Below are 15,951 nucleotides of genomic sequence, written 5' to 3' on the forward strand. Positions count from 1 at the left end.
GTTCATGGGGTTAATTTCGAACTACCAGTTGATAAAATTCGAGGAAAAAAAGTACGCGATGTTTGTCTTTGGTGTTTGGACATGTTTCGGTGGGATTGATTATCGTCGAAGGTTATTCGTTCATTGGTACAGTTTGCAAGTCTGTGAGTTTACGGTTTTCGGAGGATGAAATTAGCAGCATGATATATCTCGTTGTCTTGAAGAATTTTTGTAATTTGTATTTTCTAACTTTTGATGAATCGAACGAATGCCTTAGTCTTCGTTTTTTGGAGGTGACAAATAATAGTTTGTTAATATATAGGTGTAATTAGGAACGCGACATTTCTGTCATTTCATGGAACTTTTGTTATTTATATTCTGGACTGTTTGTGAAATTAAAAGTGTATTTTATTCCTCGTTCTTTGGAGATAAAAAATGGCGATATTTGGAGAAACATGAACTAGGAGCGCAATGTTTTCTTTTACTCTTTTGTATTTTTAGAGAATATTTTTATTTATATCTTCGAATGTTTGGTAAATTGTATGACACGCTTCTTCCACACTTTGGAAATCATCCCGTGATCGAATCGCAAAGTTTGATCATTGATAGTTCGAAGCTTTATAGATCTGCAATTAGGAGAATATTTTTCGTAGTTTTGTTCTGAATAGATGGAACATGTATTTTCATGAAAATCGTGTATTTTCGTCATTATCAAGTAAATAGCTCTTGTATGTCTTGTATGACTATGTTGCATTACATATTGATCGCTGTATTGTTACGCATGTGGAATTATCGACTTATATTTACCGAACGTTACAATGGTTTAATCAGTGATTGAATGCTGCAAAAATATTTGTTTCTTCTTAGATTTCCAATATCGTTCGACTTGTATTATTTTCATGAAACCTATACTCGTCGATTCTAGAAAATTATATCATAAGACAAATTTTAATGTTTAATTATTTTCAGTCTGTCTCGTATGACGTAAACAATTTTTTCATTTTAGAATCAGTTTTGTATTTGACCTTTATAGTGTCATAATTATTCTAAAGAAAAATTAATATTTTTTGGATTTTTCATTTAGATTTTGATCGAAAAAATTAAAAAATTTAGAAATTTGAAGAATTGCTAGCTTAAACTTCATTGAATTAAATGAAAGTTATACATCGGTATTATTCCAACGTGTTTTCCAACGTATATTTCCGTCAATCACTCCCTGCAAAGCATTAGTCAAACACTGATTGCAAGCCAGAAAAATGATGACGTCGGTAGAGCATTTGTGTGCTCGTAAAGGAAAGATCAAGCGTACCGAGTTACCGGATCGAATTTAGAGAAATGAAACAGTCGTAACAATTCTATTAAAATCGTTATTCGTGACTATTTCAGATCAAGTAACCTCGATCCTTTTTCAAAGTTCAATGTCATTGACCTAGGAAGATCTCTCTATCAGAAACAATATATATGTAGCGAGTTGATAGAATATATTTTCCCTCACATACAGATATATCCATTCTAAAAAATTTTACGCGATAAATTTCATTCTTTCGCGTTATTGCGAAGAGATACAGAAATTCTTGTCAAAATTTCGTGACTAATCGAACTCTACTTTTACGTCAGGGTTTGGAAGCGTATAAAAATAAAATTTCTCATAATACTTCTACTTGGATTAAAATTAATTCCAAAATATAAATATCGTGTGTGACAACACTGTACAAAAGAAATCGAAACTATTCAAACTCGTACATGCTAGTAATTTATTAAGATTTATTTTTTATTTATATACCATAATATTCTCTTTTTCTTAATTAAACTTCTTCGATACAAGCACAATCACCTTTGATAGTTAATTCAGCGGTTAAAAATCACCGCAGTAAAACTGCTTTGAGCCTGTTTCGTTTAATTTTACGGTGACTCGATCGGAGGTCGATCTCTGCGTTCGATCTACGGAACATATTGATCGAACCACGACGATCGATGATAGCGTTCGTTGTTTATTCGGCGTCGAGTGTGTTGAGGCTTCGCCCACGGACATTTTAGTTCGACGACAGATAAACGCACGTGAGTCAGAAGTACAGAGGCTTGACGGGGGCTTGTCAGCATCTCGACCAATGGCACACGGCTTTCAACGTGACGTCTGGTCGCATCATACGCGGAGGACACGATCTATCGAGTCTCATTGACTTGCTCCGATCGCACCGTCGATTTCGCATCGGCCATCGAACGTCAACCGGAGCAAACGAATCTCGTGTTTCCTCCACGGGATTCCGGTATCAATGAGACGCGCGCAAGCAACAGTGACATTATTGAATGAACCGATTCTCTTGCTCATCCAACATTGCCATTCGTTTTACGTACGTTTTCAGGATTTTCTTATGATATGCTTTAGTAGCGAACCACGAGCTTACTGTCCTCCCTGTTTCGTATCTTCTCTATCTTGTACTTTGAGAAACTTTCTATTAGATATGGATTGGGATGGCTTTTATCGGATACATTCCTTAGTTATCACGATGTACTTCAAGACTTCAAGTATCATTCTGAGTCAATAAAATAAAGCAAAATGTAAGGAAAATGTCTTTTTCTTATTATATATATTACAATTTTTTGTACGTTCATAATCTATGATTGTTAAGTCTCAACATTTACAAGTGGTAAAAGATAAGAAATTCGTAAGAAACATGATACAACATACGTATTTACATAATTATTTGCAAGTGGTATCTAGATACGCTATAAATTTATCATTGTAAAAGAGTTCGGAAGAGTTGGTCAATTTTACTGCTACTAGAAGCGATCAAAATAAATTAATACGTAATTTCCCACAAGAATTTTCTCCGATTGTTTGTAAAATATAAAAATAAAAACATTGATATTATCGGTATAAGTTTTATATTTTTCTCACGATCTGAATTCTGTAGATCATGAAATCATTCGTTGAACTTGACTTTATTAAGATATGTTTTTTCATCGCTCATCTATGATTGCTCCTAAATTTTAAACGTTATGTACTTTATTTAAAGCGTTCATCGGAGAAACAGAAACACGCGTTTCCATAAGAAACGGAGTAGAAACGACATTCACAGATAGGAAATCCCAACGTTCACACGTGCTGGAGGAAAACCGCGAGGCCGGCGTTGATATACGATGCAACCGCGCCTGTCTCTACTTCTTTCGGTAGTCTCTCTATGTCAACTTGCAGGTTGCATCACCGGCGTAACGTAAGCGCTAAGAAATTCGGTGAGCGCATATTTTTACGCGCGTGAAACTGCGCTTCGTGTACCGAGATATCGAATTTCGTGAATTTCGCAATGATTACATGCTTCCATAAAATGTGGAATACGATTTGCGCGCGTGGATGTTGCCACTACACTGGTAGAAAACGCCTTGATTCAATTTCATGCTCTTATTCTTCGAATCTAAAGGGACAGCCAATCGTTTAAGTACCAGAGCGATACTGAATTGCTGTTGTCTGTGTGCCTTGTCAGACAAGTGAAAAGTATATTTTAGAGATCTATACTCTTCTATCCTGTTAAGAGGGCAAAAAAAGATTAAGATTCTTCAGATGTAAATTGTTTTAACTTGACGAGCATGAAAGATAGAGGCTATAGAGACTAGATATAGCGACTATTTTATCTTCTTAAGAATCGGTGCAGACGAGCAGTTTGCGGCAGCGTTACCGTCGCGGTAATTTACCGCTGTGCTTTAGAATAGCATAGATTTAACGAAGCAGTTCACACGTTACGAAGCGGCGGCAAATTGCAGCGGCAGTGACGCTGCCGCAAAGTGCTCGTCTGCACCGTGTTCGAGCGAGAAGGTTAAAAATCTTTAGATCTCGATTGTTTTAACTCGACGAGAAGAAAACATAAAGGTTAGCATAGCGACTGCATATAGAGACTGTTTTATCTTCCTAAATAGAGAAAGAAGATTAAGAATTTTTGGATCTCAATTGCTTTAACTTGATAACATGAGACATAACATATATTTCTTTCTTCTAATGGACGATATTACGATATAGATGCGTTTATCATATGTTCGTTTTATCGACACTTTATTAAATTATTGAATTATTATTTTATTAAACTATAAATTTGAAATATGTACGTGTACATTTCGTATCACGAAATCGACCTGAGATACGAACGATTCAATTTTAATATTTATTATCGTAGTTCGTAAAAGAGCGCTATATCTAACATTTTATATATCGTCGTATCGTAAAACGTTGCTCCTCGCTCAGCGAACACAGAGAAAATTGTATTATCCGTGCAATCTATGCGACGAAGTATAGTATTACTCGAACCCTTTCAATTTTCCATGAAAAATGTTTCTCATTAATTCATACGAGATCCACTAGACAGGATAATCGTTCGTAATCTCTTTCGTCATTTTCGAAAGCTCGTTATCGCTGACTTGAAAAATCTATCCGAGCAGTGGCATTGAATTATCGACAAGGCCGCCGGTTCGCGTGCTAATGATTTATACTTGATTCGTAATCGTTTTGGCCGGCCTTGGTAATACAATCGGCTGACAGCGTTTTCAGCTGGCTATTCGGCCGAAATAGTTACGTGCGCGTCTTCGGCATGTCACATGCTACGATCGTTTCAGCAAAACTTTTCACGGGACACCGTAACAAGACACACTAGAAAGGTCCCTGACGAATGCCGAAATGCTTTTGCGGCTCAAATAACGTCGCGTCATGTTACTGCGTTGCATGCGCGTGAGCTAATTAACGTCGTTTCGTCACGTTTTGAGCCCTTGTGTACCGCATCGAACTGTCAAAATCCTTGTCTCGAATCATGACGTTTCTTGCGACGAATTAGTTAGGATGATCTAATGGTTTAGTGGTTGCTTCTCATCCTGCTGATGTGAAACATTCTTCCACGCTTTTAAGCGTAAGTCGCGCTTTTTTCATACTCTCATGTTTCGCGTTCGTTATTATGAAAAAATTCACGATATTTTTTAAATCATGAAAATACGTCCAAGTAGAAGATAAATTTGTAACTCGGTTAATTATGAAACTGGTAAACAGACTGCGGATAATAGGAAATTGCCCATAAATCCGAAATCTCAAAATCTCGACTTTGTAATAGACTTGATCTTATAATAAACAAGGACCACGACTAATAATGTTCACTTATTTCTTGTACGTATGTCGAACTGTTCATACTTTTTATTATACGAAGCACCGCACGAATCGGTCGCCACGATATTTTAGCTGGTCCTTATAAATCAATGAACAGATGTTTTAAACGAAAGTTAGTTGAGTAAGAATTTATGGATGTAAAAAGAGGACTTTTGAGAGATAAAAGCATCCTTTTTCCATATAATTTTTTTTATTTATATTTCTACTGTCGATGATATTGGAGGTTGGTAACCCGTATTTTCCATTGAAAATAAGCGGTATAATACTCTTTTGGCTGGCTGCCTACCGCTTGCGTCGTCTAAACGTATAATGTAACGTAATAAATAACACGGTGTTCGCGAATATTGAGTTTCTCTAACGTTATTTTCCTCTATTTATACTGTACGAGAAACGGAGCATCAGCATACTGTTTTTCTTTCTTTTCTTTTTTTTTTTTTTGCAATCTCGTATGCTCGACGATTTTAATCTTCGATCGAGTTTCTTTATTAGATACCACTGAAACTCGTTGCATATATAGCCTATAATCAGTGTTTACAATTAATTCCCCATCTCTTTGAATTTTTTCACTGGCCGACTCAAGAGTTCATCTAGTTGATGATCGTTCGCTGATTTAACGCTATAATTTCGCCTAGAAGGTTGTGTGACGTTTCGGTTTTGCGGTTGGCTGATGCGAGAGGTTGCGTATTCCGAGAAGCAAATCAGGCGAGTTCATAGGAGCAGTCACGTAATCGGGCCGTGAGATTCCTTTCAGAATTTTCATGGCTTGAATTAAATGTAATTGTATCGAGGGAGTTACGTGTGATCGCCGTGCGTACATCCCATTAAACTCGAGTAGTCTCGGATGCTGCAGTATTTTCTTGTTTCTGGCGTACTCAGGACGCTCACTACCGCTGCAATTTCTAATCAAAATAAGTCGCGCATGGTCTCATCGACCAATTTCTACGTACCTCCATTAGAATCAATTTGCAGATGAATCACGTGTTAATTGCATCGGTGCGAAAGCACATGACTTCAATATTCCCTGAGAAGATGTCGCAAACCTTCGTGAACTTGCACTTTTCTGCTATTGCGATTTCTTACCGTTAGAACTGCCGCGAAGATCAAAATGGGGTTAGGTCATAACGGCCAATTTATGGAGTATATCTTAGATTCTTCATAGATTTCCAACAGCGTAGCTTTCAAGATCCAAATTATTGTTTTCTACAACACGCAGACGCAAGCTTATTTTTCTTCTTGCATTATTTTCTTTTACATTTGAAATTTTATATTTTAATGGATTTGAAAATGTATTTAAAAATTCCTAGTTCCAATGTCCACAATCGCAAGATCGTGGAAAGATTTGTCTAGCTTTTGCTTTCTCATCGATCATTCTTCAATTGCACAGGACTAAAAATTTTCTAAAGCTGCCTCGAAACATCACATAAATGTATTGGAAATATCTGTGAACGTGATTTCATAACAGGTGTAGATTGTTTAATTTTATCACGCTTGTAAGATAATCCAGGCGCGAATAATCTTTATCGGATAATAATCGAAATGATAAAGTACGTTATACCATGGACGTATCAGAAACTATACTTCAACTACATCCAACGTCTTGTCCTAGTAACGTTCTATTGCTTATTAAAAGTGTATGGTCGAAATATGAAACACATGTTGAACTATAAGGGACACGTTCACGAAAACTCGCTGCATGACAGTGATCACGTACTGGACCTCTTGCTACGGGGAACTTGCCTGCTGGTTTATCGTAGGTCCCTAATGACGTCAACATCATCCACGAATGGCAGAGAAATTCTCCGAAAAAGAACCGGCGACTGGTCCGTCGGTGATTAGGAAGAAGTTGCCAATGCTTACCTAGTTATATACACAGGGAGGAAATGCTTGAATGCCACTTCCAAATTACAGTCGATGATATAATCTCTTTGTAATCGCGTTTAAATTGCTCGAAAGTAATTAGTTGCTCTCATTTTTGAAAAATTCTCAACAGAAACTGGTTATTACCCGTTACGTTCGTGTAATTTATTGTGCATTTAGTTAAGTATAAAAGTATTTAATAAAGTATAAAGAATGAAGTTTTCAGTTTGAGAGGTATTATTTTTTGTGAATCACGAAATGTAGGTACTTTTCCTAAATAACTTTCGAACATTATACGAATCCTTTTTCTTCGAACGTGTCAAAGAGAAATTATAATCGTAATCTATTTCGGTACCTGTTATAAAAGTCGTTGGTACCTGTCGCCTGTGAGTCGTAAAACTCGTTCGTCACATGTACATCTGTTTCAAAGAAGGAACGATATATTATTGGATCTTCCAGAAGCAATTACCTCTTTAATTCTTAAAAAAGAACACGCAAAAGTTCTAAAATTAAAAAAAGTATTATTTCGTTGGAAGATTCTTCTCAAAAAGAAATGTTCGCGAGAGTTTGCACATTTTTTATGGCGTTAAAGTTCTGCAATCTGTAAAAAAGAAGGAAAAGCTAGTTAAATTAAGTAAAATGTTATTTTTCATCCAAAGAGACTCGGTAGAAAGAAATATTCCCAAGAGTTGACGAATTTTTATGAATGAAAATTACACAAGTGTTCCAATGAATGAAATACAGAAAAATCTCCGACTTAATGACTCTTTCTTTCTCACTTTTTTATCATTTCCGGCAAGCGAACGCTCCAAACGATTTATGAGCTCTTTCTTAGGGAAACATTTAGGTTATCGTCTCTCTTTTTTTTTCCTCCTTTTTAAATAAATATCTATGGTTAACGCTCCCCTTTTCTTCCCGTCGTGGACGCTAGAGGAAAGTGCTGGCTTCGAAAATTTCCTTCATCCACCGTTCAGTTTTTAACGCACGTAGAACTGTTCCAATGACGCACACGACTTCCACGAAGAAAGCACGCTCGAGGGTGGAAGGTGGAAGCCGATGAAGAACTACGCACTGGCCGGCACGTATCTGTTAGATAACAAGTGATTAATTTCAACACGCGGACATTAATTAAACGTCGAAACTGTGCGTGTGCCATGTTCTTGAAAAAAGCGCACCACTTAGCTTGATAAATTGTCGATAAAGAGGCACGCGGGTAACACGAGTTGAAACATCGATGCGACGTCGTTTCTTCCACGTTTAAACAAAAATCCGTGTCAATGAATTTGTTTTTGTAAGCAGAGACACCTCTCTCGTACGACCAGTATATAACAGTGGCTGATGCAAGTCGGTTCTTTCATCCGTCATCGAGTTGTAACATACATCCGGAAATTCTTACCAGGCAGATAATGGTTTTTGTACTCTTCTCTGGTGACTCACTGATTTTCTTCGTAGTGACGAAATTGAATTTTATCGCCGAAATAATTGTCGACAAGTACAGGAGGAATGATCGCAGCTACACTTTTTAATCCTTTGCGAAGTTTTAGAATGATAGAAACTGCAATTCTCATCAATTATAATTTTGCAATCGGTTGCATGTTTCCCGATTTCTTACTTTGGTTTCATAATTAGGAATTAATAGCGATACAACGCAAGAGTCGAAAGTCGTGAATGTATATACTTATAGAGATGTAAGTTATCGAAATATGAAGTTTTTTGATATTTTACATCGATGAAACAATAAATTCATTTAAAGTTTCTTATTACGATACGATCAGTCTCGATTTTATAACAGCAGTACGTTTCTGAAAAGTCTCAGTTACTTCTAGCATATCTTCATTAAATGCTCTCCATTCATCGTTCTCACGAGCGATCGTGTCAGACTTTTACCCTTCCACTAGTCTGTCGGTAGATACATACATGTAAAGAAATCGACGTATCCTCACGAGGAACAGTATCACTCATTAACATATATTTCTTCATTGCTATCAATGGGTGATTCTTACAAGTATGAAGCACAAGCTCCATAGTAATATATATGTCTGACTACTTTACAGTAGTAAAATTTTAATCATCAATATCTCGAAAAACGTTGAATATGACGAGGCATTTTCATAAACCAATTGACAAAATCTACTAGCGTACGACTGTAATATTTCTTTCTTGATAATATCGTCGAAGTGGAGTTACAAGCTTCGTAACTACTTGTATGACTACTTTACTAATATCTTGAAAAATATATTTTTAATAACACAACGATATTTTTATAAACACAATAATGTGAAGTCTATCAATGTTACTTTAAACCAGTTACTACCAGCGTACTATAATACTTTTCTTTTCACAAGTTCTTCCTCCTGACATAAAATATTCAGACTAATGGTTGATTGCCTATTTGATGCTCAGACTAGTAATTATGGAGTAGTGACTATCAAACGGGCATAAACTCCATGATTATTAATCTCATCACTTTCCCACATCACTGTGAGTCCAATAACGAATACTTTGGAAAATATCAAACATCCGATCCGACAACGCATCGTTTAAAAAAAAAAAGAAAACAATAACAAAATCTACCAGTATATAAAGTTTCAACTAAAAATCTAGATTGCAGACCTAAATATCTTGCACGTTGCTTGTGAAGCAAGCGTAACAGCTCGAACGAACGAACCGAAGGTTTAAGAATACGTGATCGTTAGTGCAAAAACAATTCCGCGGTGACCAGGCTTTGTTGCGCAATGGTGAATCAGACATTTAGCGAATTGGACTAATTATCGTAGCAGACGGAGTAGGAATTTCCGAGATCCGATAGCCGATCGGGGAGGTAAGGGACAGTCGCAGCGTTGGAAAAGGAGGATGATCGGGGTCGTCTTTGGCCATTCGGTCGAGTAAAGTGTCGGCTGAGCCGCAGACGGCGCGACGCCGTTTATTTGCGTCCGTGATGGGACGTCGGGTCGCCGCACAGGTGCGTCCCACGATTCTTGGCGTTTCATACCATCTTATTCGTTGCGACGTTCGCCACCGATCCGTTGAACGCACCACGGACTTTGCGAGCTCCACCATATACGTACGGATCTATTCGCGGTGGAACAGAGATGCTGCCAAACCTGAGGCTTCGTTGATTTTCCTCCGAAGCCAACGTAAACGTCTCTCATAACGACACGCGTTGTGTAACGACAAGAGGATCCGCAGACTCAGTGCCCGATTTTCCAAGCTGTCAGCTCGAAAAATGAGTTGATGGAATTGCAGATGGTGGCAAAGTTTCTGCTCTGTCTCGTACCGATCGTGCTGGGATCCGTTAATCCGTGTAATATTATACCATTCGTACCTACAGGCAGTTTCGTTAAGATTAAAATTTTAGAGCGATCAGGCTAACAAATTTGAAATTTCTCGTAGCTTGTAGATTCTTCATAGACTTTTCATTAATCGTAGGCTCTTTCTGGATTTTCTTTCCTTTTCTTTCAGAGATTGCAGATTCTTCGTAGATTTCTTATAAATTATAGATCCTTCATAGATCTTTCATGAGTTATCGATGTTTCCAAAATTTTCCATAGATCATTGACAATGATGCTTTTTCAGGGATTCGAATGATTTTTGTAAGTTATATGGAGTGTAAATTTATTTTTATCTTTGCATTATTTATGCAGGTGTTTATTCATATATCTTTCATTTTAATTTCTTTGGAACAATTTTTATGCTCAAGCCGCTGGCACTTCTAACGTTAATACCACATACACCAAGGAATTGAACATTTCAACCATAAAAGCAAGTAAAAATAGAGTTTGAATAATTGAAAAATCCTTCAAAGGAGCTTGAAGAATTCTTCGGGCTTACTAGTGACCAGTCTTGGTCTTCCACTGTCATAAGATTACGAGGAAAGGCTACCTACCACTTCCTAGAAATAGTTGAAACTTAAACTCAGAAATGGTATTTTAAAATTTAACGAATCGGACGTTCGTTTAACAAAAGTCTGTTTTCTAGAAATGTTATCGTCGTTGAAAGTTTTGTTAGTTTCTGTCCCGTCAGGTATTTCAACGGAGGAGCTGTTCTGCCGCAAATGGGAATGCGGTTTTACTGGTGTTTTATGGCGCATTAAGTCATTGATGTCGCATGATTATTAACGAGATTACGCGATTCTTAATCTACCAATTGTTCTTCCAAGCGATACACGTACGATGTCAGTATAAATCCTCTATCCAGGTAATATAAATTCCTTCCGTGTGATATAAATTTATGGAAACAGGTGGCGTACTATTAAACGTCTTACAATCGTAAATTCCATTCTCTTGAACGATGAAATATGTTCTATATGTTCGTGAAACATGTGCATTTATGTCTAGAAACAGTTGGAGACATTATTTCACTATTTAATTCTCAAGAATTAAATTCAAAGGAAGATGCGTATTTTCATGATTAATCTTCCTATCATTCCCTCCTTATTACTTGTCTTATTAAATACATAGGTACATGCGAGTGTCAAATAAGAACCAATGAAACACGTTGTATTGCTCCATGCTCTTTCGGTAGAATTAGTATTCTCGAATAGACGTGACAGTAATCACGTTTAGGATAACTAAGAACAAAAATCGCCAGAACTCTGGCAGCGTTATTGTATGAAACGAATCACGGGATGCTTGTCTCTGTTTACGCGTAACTCGACGAGGAAAAAGATAGAGAGAGAGAGAGAAAGGAAAAGAGAGAGAGAGAGAGGAAAAGAGAGAGAGGGAGAGAGAGATAGATAGAGAGAGAGAGAGAGAGAGAGAGTCTTGCTTTCCAGGTATGGGCCAACGCTATTTTCGCATCCTCCACTCGAAACCAGTCAGTACCGTGGATTCTCTGTCTCTGTTTGTCTTTCTCGTTTCTTGCGTCTCGTGCCAAAGCGATAATTATCGTTAAGTCTGCTACGATCGACGCTCGACGTGCTCGTAAGTACTGAAGAACGGCTATTATATAGACGGCGCCAGTCTTCGTTCGAAATAAAAAAGAAGAGAAAAGAAAGAAACTCGGTGAAAATGTAAGGTGACGCTCGAGAATGATGTTACGACGACGAGATGTTCATACGCGTAGCCTCGCGCACACCGTCCATCGTAAATCGTCGTATAAGTGGGAAGATTCTATCTCGTTCCATAATAAAAAAAGATAAAAAAAAGAGAAAGAAAAAAAATAAAGAAATCGAATCGAAGAATTCGTTTTCGAAAAAAATTGCATTCGAAAGTCAATGGGGTAAGTAGGCGCGAATCTGACTAATGACTGGTATTTCGCAGATTGAAATGCAAATTCATATCTTCATGAAGACATTGTACGTTCTATATACTTTTTGCGCGTCTAAATTTCCCATAAATGCGTAAATATCAGCAATATACAAGATCGTCATTGTGACTTTTCGTGCACGCTGTAATTTCACGGTGTAATGTCAGGGAGCAATTTCTTACAAATATTCTAGCCTTTCTAATCTCAGAATTATTTATTGATGCATACCTATAGAAATGTACAATATACATGTACTTATTTATAGCTAAGATAGTATGAGGAATACACCCATGGAAAGCTCTATAAAAATCAGTACCTGTTAAGTCTGACCAAAGTATATCTAGTAATCGTAGAAACAAGAAATTCGAAACGCGTTTAATTTTTACGAGTTTGATAGTTGCAACTTAAAGTCTAGAAACAAATACAACGAACATAAAAAGCAAAGCTAAGTTATCTAAAATTATAAGCAACTCCTAAACTTTAAGAACAAATTAATAGTTGATACTTCCCTATGCTGACGTTTTACAGCATACGAAACTAGTCGCAGTAACGAGCCGCAACGAATCCGTAACAACAGTTATCAATCAACTGCACGTCCTAAACAACTAATTTCCAAATAAATTTCTCTCAAAAACGTAGCTTTCAACTAGATCTTGTTATTCTTGATTTTCATCTCATTTCCAGCCATAGAATCTCTCTTACCCCATTCTCGTATCGTGAATTATATCCCACTCTGTATATTTCGCGAGTACGCACGCGGCAGCGACATATTAAAAGGTCAAAAGACGTTTTTGATGGTGGTCGGATCCGGTGCGTAATCGCGGGCGAATTTACGCATATTTACCTAGCCAGACGACGAAGACGCCGGCGCCTCAGTGAGTGAAAACGAAGTTTAAAGATGAGCCGGATGGACGTCGCCGACGACGTCCACGACCAAGACGACGACAAGTTTCTCTCTCCTCACGAATGATATCGGCAACAGAGAGACGATACCTTTTCGACCCACCAGCAGCGAATCTTAAAGCTGTCGACGTGAGTTGTCGCGGCGCCATAAGATTCTCGTTTTCTTTTCGAGCTTGTTGCTGCTCCTTTTTTTATAAACGATCTCCCGCCGCTGGAAATAATACGATCGTATCCGCGGACTTTTTCTCGAATCCTCGTCGCGAATGGCCGGGGCGAGCGTCCGTCGTGGCGCCAGTTTCATTCTCGCAACACCTTCTTTTTCCTCTTGCCGATTCTCATCTTATCTTATTTGCCTGTTCATTATAAGTTTCTTTCCTCGATCGGTTTTTACTTTTACTCTGTTATTTTTCCTACAGTCTGATACTTTGCGCATGCTAATTTACGATAGTCATACGGTAATAATATATCAGTGAATCGACAAGTTGCGGGTTATAGATTATAGACTTTTTTTTCCACAATCTTATTATTTTACGGTAAATAAGATAATAGGATAAGTCGTGGTTGGTAAAAGTTATTTGTAGGATTTATTATCGCTCGATTTATCGCTAATCTCGTTGCAGTTATAGATTTATTATTATTTATGTGGTAAGTTGGACGATTTAGTTAAATTAATAACATTAGTAAATCAACAAGTTACCGGTTGTAATTCTAAGGCAGGTAGGATAACAAGGCTATCATTTGTTCTATTACCAAAGTTATCGCTTCTATGAATTTACTAGCGCTAATACGTTGTCACTTGTAAAATTTCAGTAATAATATTGCGCAACAGGATCCTGACGTTAAAATTACGTTCTCGACGTGCATGTATCATATCGATTGTTACCATTCTGCGATTTAGAGTGAAATTGGAACTTAGTCCATTTGATGAGGTTGCATCTAGTTGCGCGTAATTTTAAACGCGGTGTTCCGGCAAATCATTAACACGTTGTATGCCACGTGGACCACTTACCAACCATCAATTTCTTGACAAATGCGATTATAATTCGACATTAAAGCGAAATGGAAACACAACCAGCAGAATTGTCCGTGACTCTTCCATTCGCATTCTTCTTATCGCTCTTCTTTCGAATTTCAATTTGCCATGATGATAAATGTCCTTAAATCTAATATTAAACCTAACTTCTTTTTATTCTTCTTTTTCTTCATAAGTAGAATCCTGTTTATCTAAAGTTTATTTCTTGAAACAAAACTAACGTTTGTATCTGACTAGATGCATCGCCATTTGTTATTAACATTTATCATCTACTTCATTTTTCATTTCAATCGTGTATCGTTTATTCTAAATTCATTTATCCGAACGTGAACTCTTATTGTTTGAACGAGAAGTCATAGACGTTGGAAAAAAATCTATGAATTCCTATTACATAATCTCTTCTGATAGATTCACATAAAAACTCATTGTACATGAAACAGACAAGATAGCGGACAGCCACATGGAGGAACTTAAAAAGTCATGTTTTTTATCAAGCATGTCCTAAGCATGTGTAAAAAGTGTCTTTACCACTTGTCTTAAGCATTTTGAATATGTCGATTGTCATATCTCTTGTGCCCTCGATATCGTTTGTTGATTTAGTATCTATATTTAAGAAGCATACTTAAACTTATTTAAGAATCACACCGATTAACTCCATAAATTAAGAAATATTGGAAAAAGATAATGTTACAAGTATTATTTTTTAATGTTGTTTTTAGAATTCATTATTATACACGTGGTACGTCTACAACGAATAGATTCATGGAAATGATCTATCATCATAAGAAGATAATAAAAAGTTATAAAATTTGCAGAAAGTCAAGATGATTGGTTTAGTTTTCGAAACACTCGTACAGTGGACAGAAAAATAGTTTCTTACCACGTTACGGATTTCATTTTCATATTACTAAATTTTCATATTCGTATAAAAGTACTGGATCTTAATTAATTAATATATAAATGTTATAATAAACGCAACGATATGCAGATACTCTTTGCACTTTATGCATATCTTTGGATCTAACAGGTTGTATCCCCTATCATAACTATGTACAATATATAAAACTATTTCCTCTTGGTAACCAAGTGACATCAAATTGTGGTCTTCGTACGTTACCTTTAAAATCGTCGAATCGCTACGATATGACTTGCACGATGGCATCAGCTCGTTCACCGATTCTCCGATCCATGTCCTTTGCCGTGTGTAGACGCGCGGCGTGAGTTCTCATCTCGTCGTCGGGGTTGTTTCGTCTGTCCGTGAAATTTATGCGTATCGGCGGGCGAGAAGACGGTATAAGTGTGTCCATCACGTAGGTTAGGCTAAATCGGTTACGCTGAATCAACACACAGCAGAAGAGACAGCCCCGAGAACACGGGGACTCGTCTAGACGCACAAATCGCCTGCCAGCCAGCCGCCACGAGCATTGTTATAAAGACCACCCGCTTTTTTGGAAGCTATAATTAAATAAAAAACGACCACCGTTCTTCACACGTGACGAATGTCTGTCAGTCGTTCGATCAGATTGCAACGGTTTGCCTTCTCATTTTACGTAGTATATCTGCCTAAAGTAACGACTTTGAAACTTCAAATCCTCGCACCATGGGGAACGCTCGAGCTACGATAGAAACTCGTACATACTTTCAGCACCACCTGTCGAAATTGTCAGATTTTGTAATTTGTTATTCGTCGCGATCCAAACGTCTTTCCAAACACATAAGCAAAATTTTCAATTCGCGAATAAATAGCTATAGGTATAGAGTTTTCCAGCGAAATAATAGAAAAAACGAAGAC

Source organism: Bombus bifarius, unplaced genomic scaffold (assembly GCF_011952205.1).
Source record: "Bombus bifarius isolate JDL3187 unplaced genomic scaffold, Bbif_JDL3187 scf7180000010271, whole genome shotgun sequence".
Lineage (NCBI taxonomy): Eukaryota > Metazoa > Arthropoda > Insecta > Hymenoptera > Apidae > Bombus > Bombus bifarius.